The 18,873-nt window shown below is 36.7% G+C and overlaps 1 long non-coding RNA gene across 1 annotated transcript; it reads right to left on the bottom strand.

Annotated features, from left to right (window-relative positions):
* Window positions 1-6,824: 6,824 nt before the first annotated feature.
* Window positions 6,825-8,073, bottom strand: LOC120072607 (uncharacterized). The gene is made up of 3 exons (XR_005480549.2): window positions 7,482-8,073; window positions 7,314-7,392; window positions 6,825-7,210 (listed from the first exon to the last, which is right to left on the bottom strand). It is a non-coding gene; the product is annotated as an uncharacterized LOC120072607 (long non-coding RNA).
* Between the last annotated feature and the right edge of the window lie 10,800 nt (window positions 8,074-18,873).

Here is an 18,873-nt window from a genome sequence, read left to right as displayed (position 1 = left end):
TTACTACAGATGGTCTGATCCTGATCATTCATATGGAGACATGCTAGCAGGGGCGTCTTATACAAAGGAGTTTGTATAAGACCGGACCATGAAGTGTTATATTCTCGTTATATAACGCCATTTATGAAAGAGACTTCACTTCACTAGGATAACCATAGATAACATGATCTTAATCCTGAGTGAGCTGAGAACTCTTACCTTTGAGGGCGGTACTTTGATTTGCATGGGTGCGAGTGGCCAGATTGCCAACTCAAACCTACCACTTTGGAGATTTGTCTGATTTGGGAGTTGGGAACTTAGTTGTACAAGATGGAATTCATTCCTTCCCCGAAGCAGAGGTAAGTAGATAGAGTGCTCTCTTAAGGGCTGATTCTAGGGCTTGAACGATGTGGCGCCACACACCTTCTCATGGCCCAAGAGGTGTCCACTCATAGTAGAACTATGATGTATTGTTCATTAACGAGATCAGTGGTACTTAAGGAGTTAGATGTAACTACAAGGGCAATATGGTAAATTGGTCCAACTGTACTTACGAGCATCTGTGAAGAGTTATCGTACTGTTGACCGGTTATATCCGATGGACACAGAAATATATCTGTGGTGAGAATAGTGCAACTCTCGGTCTTTAGTGGAGTGCTCGGCAGTTACCAGATGATGGATTTCGTGGCTAAAGAGTTTAGTCAACTATTCACGTACCGTTGGAGCTTCAAGCAACATGTCTATAAGGTCCCCTTGGTAGCTCAATGGATTCAAGTTGAGAATCAGTTTTTGGGTCAGTTTGAAGTGTTCAAATTGACAAGAGGGAGTTTAATTATATATGATATGATTAAACTGGTCAATTATATATGATATAGTTGACATGGTGTATGAAATACATTAATTGAAGGAAAATGATATAAATATGATTTATATCTAGTGGAGGAGAAAAGGACTATGTTTTAAATATTGCATATGATGTGATATTAGAACTATAAGTTATAAATATAATATGATAAGTTAGTTATTATACTTATTTATAATTAAACAACTATGAGATAATTGTTGGTGGTTTTCTCCAGAACTGTGCGTGAAAGTGGGAGGTTGCATTCAGTTTTTACTACTGAAGGATAAAATGAAAATAGTTTTCATTTTGCAACAGGATCGGATAATGACTTTATAACATCGTACACTCTCTGTCGTTTAGCTAACGAGAGCCTACACGACAGCTCAAGTTTTCCTAAACAATCGTGTGTACATGTGCAGTCAACCTAAACGATCGTATAGCTTTTATTAAATAATTGCACGCGAGAGCGAGATTATCTAAATGATCATCCAAACGATCATAGCTGATTACCTAGACGATTGTGCACCCTTTTTCTAAATGATCAAGCACCTATCTATACGATAGACTCTAAACCTCTCCCACTTACTTGGTCATTGAATACGATCATGTTTCCTCCTTCCCTCTACCAAATCCAACAAAGCCCACACCTCTTGGATTCGCACTATTAGAATACCAAGGTCACTGAGTGGTGGTGTCTAAGTTGCTGTCTGTACGTGGAGAAGACCGTTCATTGGTTGAGTGACAACGAGATTTGGTAGACGATTGGCTTGGCGTTGTAGCGACAACGAGAGGGGCTGATCTTGACGAGACCGAAAGATAAAGATAAGAAAAGTTCTTCAAATGTGAGTCTCTTGTTATTTTGTATTTAATTTGTTGAAAGCATGCCTAATTTATTCTGTAATGTATAACTACTGTGTATGTTTATGAATGCTTGCTTTTCTGTCACAATGAATTTGGAACGATCTTGTTTCCGCTCATAGGTACTCTTTGATAAAAGTTCCTTCAACATATACATCTCATCATCATAATTCTATAACATACATATACATCTCGTCATCATAGTCCCATAACATATATATACATCTCATCATCCTCAAATCAAACATAATCTCATAGAAGAATAATATACTCAAATCATGCTAGCATTCGAATATCTCTATGCGCATTTAGTCTTTTAAATCCTCATATCAGCAAGGTAAACATAAACATCAAACCATTATCTAATCCTCAGTAAATCATATATACATTGCCTGGCACGTGGGTAGTTTTAGTAGTAAGATTACTTACCTCTAATCGCAAACTCTAGAAACTAGTAAGTTTAACCTCTTCCTTGCCCAACGAGTCCTTGAGTCAAACCAAAGTAACAAACAAGAAAATATGAAATTTCAATCTCTAAGGACAGTTTCAAAACCACCAATCCTAAACCAAAAGCTTCTCAACAACTTACCGAAAACCCACAGGATCAAACATAAATCACCCACAACGAAAACATCAGGAAACCTCAAGATTCTCTCAAAAACTTGAATATGAACATCCAAACATAATGGGTAAGTGTGAAACTGAATCAATAGTTTGATTGGCTTTCAAAGGAAACCCCAAACACTTACAAAATCTTACCGAAATCGACAGCGATGACACTGACCTGACGACAATAGTGCGCAAGACTGGGTGGAAGACGATTGGAGCTCATCGGTGAGCAGCGTGTGATTGAGGGAGTTGGATCTGGCCGACTGAGGGAGGGGCGGAGTCTGACACGGCACCGGGTCGCAAACGGCGAGGTGGGGTGGACGGATCTAGCAGGTCCGATCGCTTCAAGGTCTAGGCGCGACAAGCGAACGAGAGGTGGCGCTTTAGATCTAGCTTCACTAGCTGATTTGACTCGGAGGATGAGGGTTGAACGGCTTGGCTAGGCAAGGGCACGATGAAGGCATGCGGCTGGACAAAGTCGTGACCCACGCAACTAACAGAAACATAGTGGAAAGAGAGGTCTGGCGCGACTGACGGACGTCCGACGATGGCACGGAGGCTGAGCAACTGGGGCTTAACAAGGCGACCGTGGGTCATGGGCGGCTAGGGCTGGAGCTTCTGGTCGACAAGAAAAAGAAAAAGAAAATAAACAAAATTTTATTTAGTGTTGCATGGGAACGGTCTGACCTAAGCCACGTGATATTGAGATATTCTTCTTTTACACCAAAACACATGCAACAATAGCACATTCTATGCCATCTTCCTTATATGATTAACTGCAGACAAGGCCTGTAATTCATCTGCAGCCCAGACCAACTACTTCTGTAAGCAAGGTTCGCAAGATAGTTTGTCCATCCTTTTCTACATCTATCGCTGAACCAACTGACAAGATAGGCCAACTGGAAAAGTTCCCCAACATCCCCTGAGTGACCAGCTAAGTCAAACTCCAACACGTTTGGAGCTAACAACCATACTAGGAACCCTATCTTACTTAAATGTATATATATAACGTTTCATTCGTGCACCTCACCCTATCGGTTCACTCATTCCTTTCGCTATCTTAATGGTATAACATAACCACCGCTTATTGTAATTTACACGTCTTCATCCCGGGTTCGTAAAGAGTAGTGACCATAGAGTGGTTAGCTGTTAACTGATTGGTCGTAGATTCGAATCCTACTTGGGGAGATTTGATTCATTCTGAATTAAAAAATTCAGAATGAAAGAGTTTGCTTTGACCATTAAGAGTAGGTAACCCGTTCCCTGTATCTTTGTTTCTATTGCATTCTATTTCATCGTATCAAATTATGTTCTTCGATATTTGAGAATCATCATCAATATCGATGTAGGTCCGAGATAATCTTTTGTTCCACAGTCTAGGTCTATTTACAACTAGCCAAATGATAGGGATTGCAACTACATCAAAAATCACAACGTGAACACATGTTTGTCATGTTAGTGTGAGAATCTTAAGTTAACTAACGATCGAGATTTTTTATTTGTTTACTCAACTTGTAAAGGCAAACAAAAAAGGGATCCGCCTCGAATCAAAACTCTTTCTCCTTAGCACAAGCACTAAGTAAGCAAGCTACCTTTCTTTTTTACGCTACGATCTTTCTTCTCTTATGTATGTCTACTATTTAGGCAAAATATCGTCACCCATTATTACTAAAAAACTGAAAGAAACCTCAGAAATGGAGGAAATGGAGGAAATGGGGGAAAGCGAGAAAGAAACAGATGTAGAAATAGAAACCACTTCCGAAACAAAGGGGACTAAACAGGAATAAGAGGGATCCACCGAAGAAGATACTTCTCCTTCCCTTTTTTTGAAAGAAAAGGAGGATCCGGACAAAATCGATGAAACAGAAGAGATCCAAGTGAATGGAAAGGAAAAAAAAAAAGAACGATTGATCTCGATTGAGTTGACAAGTCATTGCTAGCTTTTAGTATTTCAAAAAAATGCAATGATCTATTCCACCAGCCAAGCATAGATAAAAGATATACGTGCTTTTCCTTCATAAAAGAGCGCTCCGACCGTCAAGCGGGCAAGTGTTGGGCTTGGTAGGTTCAAGTGAACCTTTAGGTAGAGAACTCGATTAGCTTAGAGTGAAATTTATCGTAGTAGAAAAGAGGTCAGTGGAACCGATACAGAAATGGATGATTTTTCATTTGACTTGGGAATTCCGTCTCTGGCTCGTGGGTTTAGCCAATGATGCTTCCTTTCTCAGCTATTTCTCACTGGTAGCGAGCTACCAGTCTCGCGCACATAGGCTATTTGCGATCGAACTTGAATAGTTCCTATGAAGATGTGTAATCCCATTCCATTTTGTTCTTCTTCTTCTTGCATTTATTTTCATTGTAAACTAAGCTTGTCGATCAAACTGTGGCTTAGGTCGAACCGTTCCCTAAATTATTAACATCCTCACAACCGAGCCCTTCGAGTCTTTGTCCTAAAAGCAGTTCCTTCGATCTTGTAACCCCCCATATCATGTCTCCAAACCATACTTAACTAGAAGTTTTGAACACATTAAATTTCTTTCTCTTTCCAAAAGAGTAAACTTTCTTGGATAATTTTCTCTCCTTCACACTTATCTTTGATAAAACCATTAAATTCAAGATACCTCTATTTTTTCCCTACTTTTCAAGTGGAACATAATATCTTTACTAAATTTTATTTTACTTAACTCATCCATAAGTCTTATCTCTCTCACTAAGAATTTCCATCTTGTAGAATTCTCCTTTGCCAATTTGCATACTTTTAAACTCCAAAAGACTTTTGTTTCTTCAAATTTGCCTAACTTGGATCTCTTCATCACAATAAGGCTATAGATTTAGTCTACGTATACTAAAATAATCCTCCAACCTAAATAAATAACACCTTGCTTTATCCTCTTTAAGTCCAATGTCATGTCCAACTATTTTAGCTTCCTTTAATGACATCAACTTAGCTAGATATTCCAAAAGAATTCTTCATATCATTACACATACTTTACCTAATCCATCAAGTTCCTAGTATTACCAAAGTACGTATGACTTATTAATCCTTTTCAAAGTTCCTCTCGAAACGTTTGGTTTAATATCTTAGAACCTTTAATAAATCTATAGGCTCTTCTTCTTTTCTTTCTTATCCATAAAACAACTTTTAACCTTGTACTTGAGTACGTGGCCTATGTATCTATACTACCACTAATTGCACTATCCAACACAAAACATAACACTAGTCCTTGATCAATTCTTGTCTTGACAATTTATTTCTTGGCTTAAACATATATATACCTTTATTCCTAAATTGTCATAATTCTACATCGTTGCACCAACCTTTAAGGTCGCTGAACTGAGGTATACATTTGTTCGTTTTTAACAAAATTTCCATGAGATGAACTAGTGCCAAGTGACCTCATAATTTTATTTTATTTATTTATATTTTTTTATTAGTGTCGTACCTGAATACTTCGTTTATAAAAACTTCTATCGAGTCACCGACCTAGCATCAGAACATAACTGGTACATTTAAGCTAAACAAATATTTTAACGCACAACTATCATAAAAATTTAATTGATAAGACATACCTGGCGATGACGAGGAATCCGTTCATGGGCCATAAGGACAATATAGACTTATATAGTAAGTCAGTCTACAGAACCCAAAACATGGGCTCCGATACCAACTGTAACGACTTGACCCCCCTAGGACTTAAGTTAGGCCGTTACTAAACACATGCATACATGGAACTTAAAACGACACCCTTTTATAGTGAAATAAATACTAAATAAATAAGGTAAATTTAAAAGACCTCTATTAAATTCAAACATTAAAAACAAATGATAGAGTATCCATAAATCATTAATGATAATAAATAGGTCTAAAAACAAATCTTAATAGTAAGTTTCAAACATCAAAACTGAAAGTTGAAAAATATGAAAAGAAATCTAAATATCATGAGCAGAAGCATAAAATTGATCCTCAGTGGGTCATTCATGAATTCCTCTTGTCATTCGCCAGCGCGTCCCTGCCCTTACCTAAAATATAAACATGAGAAAGGGTGAGTATAAAATACTTAATAACTAACCCCACTACTGGAGTCAGGCTAGGCATCTATGTCCTCTAGATGCCTAGCTCTGGTGGGACTAAGCACTCCCATAGTCCTCATGGGACACATTCATACATGAATTACTGAACTTCATCCTACTGTAGTTAAGTATACTCACAACCTCTAGTAAGTCCCGTAGGACCCACAACCTCTCGTGAATCCCGAAGAAAACACCACTTCTAGTGAATCCTGAAGAAAACACAACCTTTAATGGATCCCAAAGGAAACCACCACCTTTAGTAAATCCCAAAGGAAACACAATCTCTAATGGATGCCCAAGGAAACCACCACCTCTAGTTAATCCCGAAGGACACACAATCTCTGGTGAATCCCGAAGGAAAGCACCACCTCTAGTGAATCCCGAAAGACACACAACCTCTAGTGAGCATCTAACTAACAGTGAGGATACTATCGCGATTACAGCATCACAAGTATCATAACATGGTTCTATAACATACATATACATCTCATTATCATAGTTCTATATAATACATATACATCTCATCATCATAATTCTATAACACACATATACATCTCGTCATCATAGTCCCATAACATACATATACATCTCATCATTCTCAGATGAAATAGAATCTCATAGAATAATAATATACTCAAATCATGCTAGCATTCAAATATCTTTATGCACATCTAGTCTTTTAAATCCTCATATTAGCAAGGCATACATAAACATCAAACCATCATCAAATTCTCAGTAAATCATAACTACATTACCTGGCACGTGGGCAATTCCAGTTGTAAGATTACTTACCTCTAATTGCAAACCTTACAAACTAGCAAGCTTAAGCCCTTCCTTGCCCATCGAGACCTTGAATCAAACCAAAGTAACAAACAAGCAAATATGAAATTTCAATCTCTAAGCACAATTTCAAAACCACCAATCCTAAACCAAAAGCTTCTCAACAACTTACCGAAAACCCACAGGATCAAACGTAAATCACCCACAACGAAAACACCTGAAAACCTCAAGATTCTCCCCGAAAATTGAATCTAAACATCCAAACATAATGGGTAAGTGTAAAACTGAATCAATAGTTTGATTGGCTTTCAAAGGAAACCACACACTTACAAAATCTTACCGAAGTCAACGGCGGCGGCATTAACCCGACGAAAACAGCGCGCGAGACTGGGTGGAGAAGCAGCGGCGGACGACTAGAGCGTGCCCGTGAGCGATGTGCAACTGGGGAAGTTGGATCTGGTTGACTGTAGGAAAGGCGGCGTCGGGTCGCGAACGATGAGGTGGGACGGACGGATCTGGCAGGTCCGACGACTTCATGGTCTAGGCGCGGCAAGCGAACGGGAGACGACGCTTCAGATCTAGCTTTGCCGGCTGATTCAATGCGGAGGACGAGGGCTGAACGACTTGACTAGGCGAGGACGCGAGGGACGGCGTACGGCTGGACGAAGTCGCAACCCATGCAACTAACGAAAACACAGTGGAGAGAGAGGTTTGGCGTGATTGGCGGACGTCCAGTAGTGGCATGGAAGCTGAGCGGCTGGGGCTCAACGGGGCGGTCGTGGGTCATGGGCGACTAAAGTTGCAGCTTCTGGTCGACAGAGAAGAAAGAGATAGGGGCTGTGTTGCACGCGAAGGAGAGTGGAAGAAAGAGATTTTTTAAAAGAAAAAGAAAAATAAAATAAAATAAAACTTTATTTAGTTTTATTCTTTCCTTCTAAAACCTAACTATAACCATATACATATATGAAATCATTTTCTCTTCCTCTTTAAAATCAAATTCCAACATTAAAAGTAAATTCCCCAATTTATAATTAAGTCTAAAAAATATTTTGTATTTCCCAAAATTCCAAAAATGTCCTCATAATTTGAAATATTAAAATTTCATTAAGAACGAAGTTTGGGGGTGTTACAGTTATTATATATATCTTTTTAAATTAAAATTAATAAATTTATATTTTAAATTTTAATTTTGAATTTTTTCTTGGGAAGGAAGTAACTTCCCTCCCCTGATCTCTCTCATCTCACATTTTGTGAAGGGGTTGAGAGGTACAGAACCCTTATTCTCTCAAGGAGATCTTAGAAGAAAAAAGAGAATCCCATTATGAAAATCTCTCTAAAAAACTCTCAAATTCTCCCTCTAACAAAATTAAAATAGCCCACAACTCCTATGATTTTCATCCCAAGAAAATACAGAAGGCTTCTTGTGGTGGTGGCCATCTTGGTTGGAGGGATCGTCTTCGTTTGTGACATTTTGGAAAGAAAAGGAAACTCATGAAGATTTGGATCTTCGAGGGTAAGGTTTCTAAACCTTTTTTTTTTCTCTTTTCTTCTTCTTGGGCATGTTGTAATTTAATATTTTAAATGCATGATTTGTACTGTAATTTATGTTTCTTTGAAAACCAAAAAAATTGAGATGATCCACATTTTTGCTCAAGGCCTTCACAGGTTCCTTCAATTGGTATCAGAGCGTGGTTTTTTGTCCCAATTTTCTTTTCATAATTAATTTTACAATAATGGTGGGTTTTGCATTATGTGTTCATATGATGAATCTGTATGGAATGTGTTTTCTAGTTTACAATTTTGGATGTTTTCAGAATTGGCCTTTTAGCTTTAATACTTTCAATTTACAAATTGGTTTGTAAGGGCCCGTGTTTTGGGCATAATTTTTGCGATATGGTCTGTAATTCACTGTTTTTGAGTCGCTTGTGCCGGTGAGATTCTGGAGAAATCAAGACCCAAATTGAAGCAGAAATGAAAGAATTCGAATATGTACAGTAGCGTCGCGACGCTCCGATGCGGCAGACAGAGTTCTTTTCCATAACATCGTGATACTAGGGCACAACGTCGCAACGTTCCGAGATGGAGAAGAAGCGTGTTTCGGCGTTTGGTTCGCATGCGGGTCATGGAATGATGTTTCGGTTCGGTTTGTGGGTTCTCCGGTTCGGTTGGTTTGGGTTCTTCTAGACTGGTTCATAGCTAGTTCGAGTTGTACATGGTCCAGTTCGAGCAGTTCAAGACCCGGTTCACTTGTTTTGAACCGGTTTGGCTTTTATTTGTAAGAGTTAGTTTTTTTTAATTAAATTAATATAGTGTTATATTAATTTAATTAATAGTTTAGGAGTCAAATCCTAGTCCAATAATTATATTTTAATTATGAATTTGATGTATGATTTATGTTTATTATTATATGTTATAATATATGTCATATAGTAAAAAATCTCATCATAGATTATGCATTTTATTCATGCATCATTTATATTATAAATGCTATAATATTTAGTTGCATGATTTTATATTTATGGTATGCTCATGCATCACATAATATAAATGATATGATATATGTATGCATGCATTGATAACGTATTCTTGCATTATTTATATTATAAGAGTTATAATATATAGTATGTATGTATGAATTGTTGTATGTTATTAATTAATTCATTACATTATATAAGTGTTATGTAAGTTCAGTAATGAAATGTAATTGTATGAAACATGACATTACTTTAGGTAATTTTATAACTGTTACATTTTTACTAAGTATGTCAATAAATGCAATTGCATGTTTATAATTTATTTCATTTTTTATATAAATATAATTAAATGAAATTGAAATTAAAATAAATAATTCAGAATTACATGCAAACATTAGATTAAAATCATTTTTTAAAATAGTTTTAAAATATGATTCACATAGATCTAAGATCACGTATCTAATGAGATTAGAAATTAAGTTAAATCTTTTAAAGATTAAATTGATTTTTAATTAAAGATTACAATTGTAGCAAAAGTATCTATAAGGGACCTTTTGTCTAAGACTAGTTCTGTCTAGGTTGGGTATTTAAGTTGACGAAAAGATAACACCCCTACCTGGAAACTGATTTAGAAAGATGAATTAAATAAATTTGCAACCAAGAGAGACATTGGAAGAAGAACTGTCCCAAATACTTAGCAGAAAAGAAGAAAGCCAAGCAAGGTAAATGTGATTTCCTTGTTTTGGAGACTTGCTTAATGGAGAATGACGATTCTACCTAACTAATAGATTCGAGTGCCACTAACCATGTTTGTTCTTTATTTCAGGGAATTAGTTCTTGGTGGCAACTGGAAGCTGGGGAGATGATGATGCGTGTTGAAACTAGGCAAGTCGTGTCAGCTATGATAGTGAGATGACTTCTACTTTATTTACATAAATCATATATTATACTAGATAATGTATATGTTGTTCTAGGTTTGAAAAGGAACCTTATTTCTGTAAAGTGCCCATTAGAACAAAATTATTCTATTTCTTTTGATGTCAATAAAATATTTATTTACAAAAATGGTGTATATATTTGTTCTGCAAATCTCGAAGACTGTTAGTTACTAAACCCCTTCAAAGTACTGAAATGTTTAAAATTGTGATAACTCAAAATATAAAACTTAAAATTTCCCCTAAAGAAAATGCCCAACTTTGACACCTAAGATTAGGACACATCAATCTTAATAGGATGGAGAAATTGGTGAAGAATTGACTTCTAAGTGAGAGAAGAAAATTCTTTACCTATGTGTGAGTCATGCCTTGAAGACAAATGATTAAAAGATCTTTTACTAAAAAAGGTACTAGAGCCAAAGAACCCTTAGAGCTTGTACATTCAGACCTCTGTAGTCCGGCGAATGTTAAAGCAAGGGGAGGGTTTGAATATTTCATCACTTTTACTAATGATTATTCAAGATATGTGTATGTTTATTTAGTGCAACATAAGTCTGAATCTTTTGAAAAGTTCAAAGTATTTAAGGCTAAGGTTGAAAATGCATTAAATAAAACAATTAAAATATTTCAATCTGATCGAGGTGGAGAGTTTTTGGATCTTACATTCCATAACTATTAGTATGGAATAGTATCACAACTCTCAGTATTTGGTACACCTCAGCAATATGGTGTATCAAAAAGGGTAAATCAAACATTGTTGGATATGATTCAGTCTATGATGAGTTATGCTTCCTTGTCTGACTCGTTTTGGGGTTATGTAGTACAAACTGCAACATATATTTTGAACCGTGTTTCATCCAAGAGTGTTACTAGAACACCTTTAGAATTGTGGAATGGTCGTAAAGGTAGTTTACGTCATTTTAGGATCTGGGATTGCCCAGCATGTGCTTAAGGCAAATCCTAAGAAATTGGAACCTCGTTCAAAATTGTGCCTATTTGTAAGCTACCCTAAAGGAACGAGAGGTGGTTACTTCTTCGACCCTAAAGAAAATAATGTGTTTGTGTCAACAAATTCTACCTTTCTAGAAGAAGACCACATAAGGGAGCATAAGCGCCGCAGTAAGATTATGTTGAATGAACTTTCCAATGAAACTACTAAACCTTCAACAAGAGTTGTTGAAGAACCCAACACCTCAACAAGAGTTGTTGAAGTTGGTTCATCTAGTAGGTCACATCCACCTCAAGTGTTGAGGGAATTTCAACGTAGTAGAAGGGTTGCAAACCCACCTGTTCGTTATATGGGTTTAACAGAAATCCTAAATATGGTAGCTGACAAAGGCGTTGAAGATCCATTGTCTTAGAAGAAGGCAATGGAGGATGTTGACAAAGATGAATGGATCAAGGCTATGGATCTCAAAATGGAGTCTATGTACTTCAATTCAGTTTGAGATCTTGTAGATCAACCTTATAGGGTTAAACATATAGGTTGCAAATGGATCTACAAGAGAAAACGGGAAACCTTTAAGGCTAGACTTGTGGCAAATGGTTATATCCAAGTTGAGAGAATCGCCTATGAAAAGACTTTCTCAATTATTTCCATGTTAAAGTCTATTTGAATCCTCCTATCCATTGCCTCATATCATGACAATGAGATCTGGCAAATGGACGTCAAGATTGCTTTTCTAAATGGCAATCTTGAGGAGCCCTTTTATATAGAACAACCTGAGGGATTCATAACTCAAAGTCAATTGCAAAAGGTTTGCAAGCTTAATCGATCTATTTATGAATTGAAGCAAGCTTCTTGATCTTGGAATATAAGATTTGATACTACAATCAAATCTTATAACTTTGATCAAAATGTTGATGAGCCTTATGTATACAAGAGAATCATCAACAATTCAGTAGTTTTTTTTAGTGTTTTATGTAGACGATATCCTACTCATTGGGAATAATGTAGGTCTATTGACTGAAATAGCTAGCGACCCAATTCCAAATGAAATATTTGGGAGAGATGCAGTTTTTTCTGGGCATTCAGATCTTTAGAGATCGAAAGAACAAAACTCTAGCCCTATCTCAGGCATCGTACATTGATAAGATGTTTGTCAAGTTTTTGATACGGAACTCCAAGAGAGGTTTACTCTGTAAACCCCGAACCCTATTTTCCCTACTTAAGTAAGTTAAATAACATGTTAATCAAGATTAAGTATAAGTTAATAATATGTTGTAGGGAAACGCTTGAAGAGGAAAAAGAAGGAAAAATGTTATAAGTATTGAGTATTAAGGCCTTGGGTAGCAAGACAATAAGGCACTTTGTAAGGAAAAATTTGGCTAAATATATTAGCCTGACATAGAAAGCCTTGATGTGTTGCCTAGGTGTGTGACAACCATGTTCATTGAGGTTATTTGAGCGCATGATGGCCGTAAGGCAAGGGATAAGCAGCTGAGTAATGGTTATATGAGATGTCATGCGCTGAGCATAGGCATGCGCCAACCAAACCCATCTCAAGGTTAGTGGGCGTTAATGTGCATGGCATGGGGCAAGGTTGCCTAAAGTGCTGAGCGGTAGTAGGTTTGCATATAGGTGCACGTCGGCCAGACAAGCCATGTGGGCAAGCAAGTCCATGCACTGGTTGGTGGGCTATACAATGAGGTGTTACCATGCATTGGTAATGTGATGTTGGTTCATGTGTTGGTTTAAGGGATGGTTACAACTTAATCACTGATTCTAATAGCCAGTTGTCTTGATTAGAGGTGTTGATTTCCCTTAGAGGGTGAGCTGACAGCCTAGGATGAAAAGAAGGACATGTAGTCCATGGTATAAAAGAGAAAGTCTCAATTCAAGCAACATTCTACTCATGTTATTGAAGTGATTTCAGAGACATTCGAAATTAATGAGTGTAGTTGAAGGGTTGGGGCTGCCAGAAGAAAACTAGAAAGGATTCAAGGTAAAATTTGAAGAAATCTTCAAGAAGGTCAAGCTCTCGGATGAATCTGAGCCAGTGGTGAAGATTTGAGGTTTTCAGACAAACCAAGAGAAATTAATAGCTCAAATTTTAAGATAACTATTTAAGAAATTTTTAAACAAGTTTGTAGAAGAAAATTTTCTGAGATAAGATATGAAAAATAAGTTATTCGAGCTCAAACTTGAAACTGAAATTTTGGTTGAATAAGCAGGCAGCTGCAGTTGTTAAGCAAGCAAGCAGCTCTGCCCAGGTAGGCTGCAGGCGCACGTGAAGGGCCAAGTTGGGTGCAAGGGGCTCATCATGTTGTGCTCGAGAGTGTGCTGGCGTGCGTAAACTGTGTGGGCATGCGCTGAAGTAGTAGGCGCAAAGAGGCGCTGACGGTGTGTTAATGTGCGACTGGTTGGGCGTCTAAAGCATGCAATGGGCGTTTAGTGTGTGCTTGCTGGTCGCATAAACTAAGGCATAGTTACTCAAGATTTTCCTAAGTGTTGGACGCATAAGAGGTATGCGTTGAAAGGGAAATTGATATTTTAAATTGAATGTCAAGCTCGTTTAGGTAAGTTAGTCTCACAAGAAGAATAAAGACACCAGCTAAACATGTTATTCATATCCACAAGGTTAATGACAATAAGATAAGTCTATCAACCCTAGAAGGAACACCCAAGGTTGTGAGTGACAAAAACTAAGTGTTTTTTAATATGTTTTAGTAAATGCATGGTTTACTTAAAGTCTTGCTTCATGTTTGCTTTTATTTTAAAGTATGTTAAAAAGAGATTTCCAAGCAAACTAGTTTTCCATGAGTTTTCTAACGCATGCCTAGCTCATGTTTTATGAAAGCATGGTTTCGGTACTTCTATTCTTTATGTTCAAGTAGCATGCGTTAGTAGTTTCAAGATAGGTGATAAAGATGTTAAGCATATGATTTATGATGCTTATGCTTCCAGAATATGTTTTATTTCAAAGTATGAGTTTTATGATGATTATTATCAACCCGATACTGAAGGACTTTGAGAAGGTGTCTGGGAATGTTTAGTAATGAACCTGATACTGAAGGACTCTAAGAAGGTATCTGGGCCATAGTACCTAAAGTACGACGGTACTTGTTGATTACCATGTGCACGTAGGTATAGTTGACGTTGGTTGTGTTGAGAGTACTCCACATCAACTAAGGTTTGACGTTGAGGGATTGAGCAAAAGGGTTATCTCTCAACTAAGGAATATACTAAGCTATGTTTTCAACAATGTTATGTTATAAATGTATAGGTATGAGTTTGCTTGGCAGTTTTCAATCTTACGCATGATGCTAATGTTTTATTAGTTACTTACTGGGCTAGTAGCTCACTCGTTTTAAATGTTTTCCTCCTTCCCAGGTAGTAGTCATCTCCCGAAAGGTTAATTGCACTGCTGCTCTGCCACTAGAGACTCAGTTGAAAGAGAAGGTTTAGGTGTTTGTTTGGTAAATATTTGTACACATGTGTCTGCATACTAGGGACTAGAGATAAATAATGGGACCCACTGAACTTTATTTATGTATATATATGTTGTAATTATATTGTGTATGGAACCCTGGTAGTGTTGAAGCTATTCTAAGTTCCTCTAGCACCTTGAATGTTATAAATGTTTTCTTCTAGGGTTTTCTAAGCAGGTTAAGAATGTTAAACATGTAGTAAGTGCCATAAAAAGGTTGGTAACTGCTGCCGTCAAAATCTCTTTCGGATTAAGAGGGTAATCTGGGAGGGAGTGTGACATACTCCCTTTCAGGCATGGAGTTATATTGTCTAAGGAATAGTGTCCTAAGACATCTTAAGAGGTTGAGGAAATGAGACGGATCTCCTATGTATCTGTTGTTGGTAGTCTGATTTATGGGATGTTATGTACTAGACCTGAAATCCGCTATGCGGCAGGGATAGTCAGTAGATATTAGTCTAATCCAAGATTTAATATCTGGACTATCGCTAAGAATATCCTCAAGTATCTACAGAGAACGAGGGACTACATGCTCGTGTATGGATCTAAGAATCTGATCTTTACAAGATACACAGACTCTGATTTCCAAACTGGTAAAGATTCTAGTAAATCCACGGAGGAGCAGTAGTTTGGAAGAACACCAAGCAGGGATGCATAGTCGATTCCACTATAGAGGCTGAGTATGTAGCGACTAGTGAAGCTGCTAAAGAAGTTGTGTGGCTTAGGAAATTTCTGACTGATTTGGAAGTAGTTTAGACATATAAAGCCTATAATCTTTTATTTTGATAACAATGATGTTGTGGCTAATTCCCGAGAGCCTAGGAGTCACAAGCGCGGGAAGCACATAAAGCGGAAGTATCATCTCATTCAAGAGATTTTGCATCGAGGAGACTGATCGTCACATAAATAACTTCGGAGCACAACATTGCTGATCCATTTACAAAGGCCCTCACGGCTAAGGGGTTTGAGGGTCACATGCAGAGTATGGGTTTATAGAACATGTCACATTTACACTAGGGCAAGTGGGAGCTTTGTACTGGACGGTGTGGTGTTATACCCTAGTTTATTGCTTTGTGTACTTGTATATTAGTATAAATTTTATATTGTACATCCTACTAGCTTTAGGTCAAATAGGAGATTGTTGGGGTTGATACCCTAAATCTCGTAGGGTTCTGTAGTTTGTAATTGTTGTACAAACATTTTATTTATTTAATAAAATACGAGATGTTTTATTTGACATTCAGTAGTATTAACCCACAAACCAATAAACTAACATCCTAGGTTATCTTCTGTAGCTTAAACATGTATATAGAGACATACAGGTGGATTATATTTAAGTGATAACCTAATGTCTGTAGTAAATGGATAAGGTTGGATACCTTATTTTGGTGACACTATGAATACAACCCACTCTGTAGATGTTATAATTGTTGTAAAATGCTACATATGATATGATCCTAATCATTCATGTAGTGACATGTGAGCAGGGATTTTATATACAAAGGGGTTTGTATAAGACGGGATTATGAAATGACTAGTCTCATTATATAACACCATTCATAATAGAGACTTAAATTTCACCAGGATGACCATAGGTGACATGACCTGAATCCTGAGTAAACTCTTGCCTATGAAGGTGGTCTTTTGATTGGGTGAGAGTGACCAGATCGCCGACTCACTAAGCCTACCATTTTGGGGATTCTTTTGATTGGGGAGCTAAGAATACATCTACACAAGAAGAAATTCACTTATTCCCCATTGTTAGGGTAAATAAATCAATTGCTCCCTTAAGAGCTGATTTCGGGGCTTGAATAATATGGCACCACACCCTCTCTTGGCTCGAGAGGGGTTTGATCATAGTTGAACTATGACTTATTATTCATTAGAGGGATCAGTGGTACTTAAGGAGTTAGATGTAATTACAGGGGCAAAATGACAATTTTGGCCTAGATGTACTTACAAGCAATTTGTGAAGGGACATCGTACTGTTGACTGGTTATATCCAATGGACATAGAAATATATCTATAGTGCAAAGAGTGCAACTATCGATCTTTAGCAGAGTGCCCGACAGTTAATGGATATTAAATAATTTAATTAATTATTTAAGTACAATTAAAGCTTCAATCTATGGGTCCATAAGGCCCCCTTTGTAGCTCAATAAGTATTTAAATGAAAATCAATTTTGGATTAATTTGAATTGTTCAAATTAATTGAGGGAATTAATTATATGTGATATAATTAATGTTCTTAATTATATTTTATATAGTTATTATAATGTATTTGATATATTTTAATATAAAGTTTATTTGAGAGGAAATAAATATCTGAATATGATTCAAATATTAATTATATGAATTTGGTTCATAGAATTAAATTTAATATAAATTGGATTTATATTAAAAACCATTCACAAGAGAATTAAAACTATAGATTATATTGTATATGATACAATATTGGACCATAGGTTATATGTTATATATTACATATATATATATATTTCTTAAATTAAAATTAATTAATTTATATTTTTACTTTTAATTTTGAATTTTTTTCTTGGGAAGAAAATAACTTCCCTCCATGATCTCTCTCATCTCACATTTTGTGAGGGGTTGAGGGTTGTGGTGGTTCTTTAATTGTACATAATCCTTATTCTCTCAAGAAGATCTTAGAAGAAAAAAAGGAAATCCCAGTGTGAAAAGCTCTTGAATTCTTCCTCTACCAAAATTCAAAAAGGCCACAACTCTTGTGATTTTCATCCTAAGAGAATACAGAAGGCTTCTTGTAGTGATGGCCATCTTGGTTGGAGGGATTGTCTTCGTTCGTGACATTTTGGAAAGAAAAGGAAATTCGTGAAGATTTGGATCTTGAAGGGTAAGGTTTCTAAACATTTTCTTTTTTTCTTTTTTTTTTTTCCCCCAGTTTTCTTCTTCTTGGGCATGCTGTAATTTAGTCTTTTGAATGCATGATTTGTACTGTATTTTATGTTTATGTGAAAAAAAAAAATGGGATGATCCACATTTCCGCTCAGGGCCTTCATAGGTTCTTTCACTCAACGCCCAACTCACACAACCGTTTTTCCATTTTACACTAGGCATCATTGTATCCCTTTCTACTCGAGAGCTTAAGCTTCTATATTTAACATATTTTCTTGCCCCTTTTCCCGACTTACCTTATTGTTATTGACTTTCTAGGCGTCGATCAGGTTCACCATCTGGACGCATATATATGCAACACTTAGAATTTTTTTCCCTTCTTAGTCATTTCAAATGCATTATTCAATTAACATACTTAGTTCATGCTTTCCATTTATTACTAATACACATTTTAATCACATAATTAAGAGGACTTAAACTTAATTAATTAGTAAAACAAATTCATGGATTTACATTGTCAAAGCTTGGAGTTGGTTGTCGGAGTTGCTTGCTCGAAGGTGATTTTCATCATAGTTTGTAGTTGGAGGTGGTTGTTGAAGCCTATGAAAGTAGTTGTCAGAGTTGGTTATCAAAGTTTGTTATTGTAGGTGGTTATCGAAGACCAAAATTGGTCATCGGAGTTGGTGGTACGAAAGGTGGTTGTCGGAGTTGGGTCATCGAAGGTGGTTGTAGGAGCTCGAAATTGATCGTTGGAATTTTCATCGGAGTTGGTGGTACGAAAGGTGATCGTTGGAGTTGGGTCATCGAAGGTGGTTGTAGGAGCTCGAAATTGATCGTTGGAGTTTTCATCGAAGATGGTTATCGGAGCTCGAAATTGGTCCCCAAAGTGTGATAGGAATAATCAACAACAATGATCGATAGATAGAATCATCAAAAATATTGAAAGAAAAGAGAGTTGTAATGAGTTAAGGTAAATCGGTAAAATTTAATAACTCAACTTTCCCAAAATAAAAAAGTTG

The sequence above is a fragment of the Benincasa hispida genome, chromosome 1 (assembly GCF_027475165.1).
Source record: "Benincasa hispida cultivar pf3 chromosome 1, pf3_genome.v1.1, whole genome shotgun sequence".
Classification (NCBI taxonomy): domain Eukaryota; kingdom Viridiplantae; phylum Streptophyta; class Magnoliopsida; order Cucurbitales; family Cucurbitaceae; genus Benincasa; species Benincasa hispida.
The sequence above is the reverse complement of the archived record's forward strand: the minus strand, read 5'-3'. Positions and strand labels throughout refer to the sequence as shown.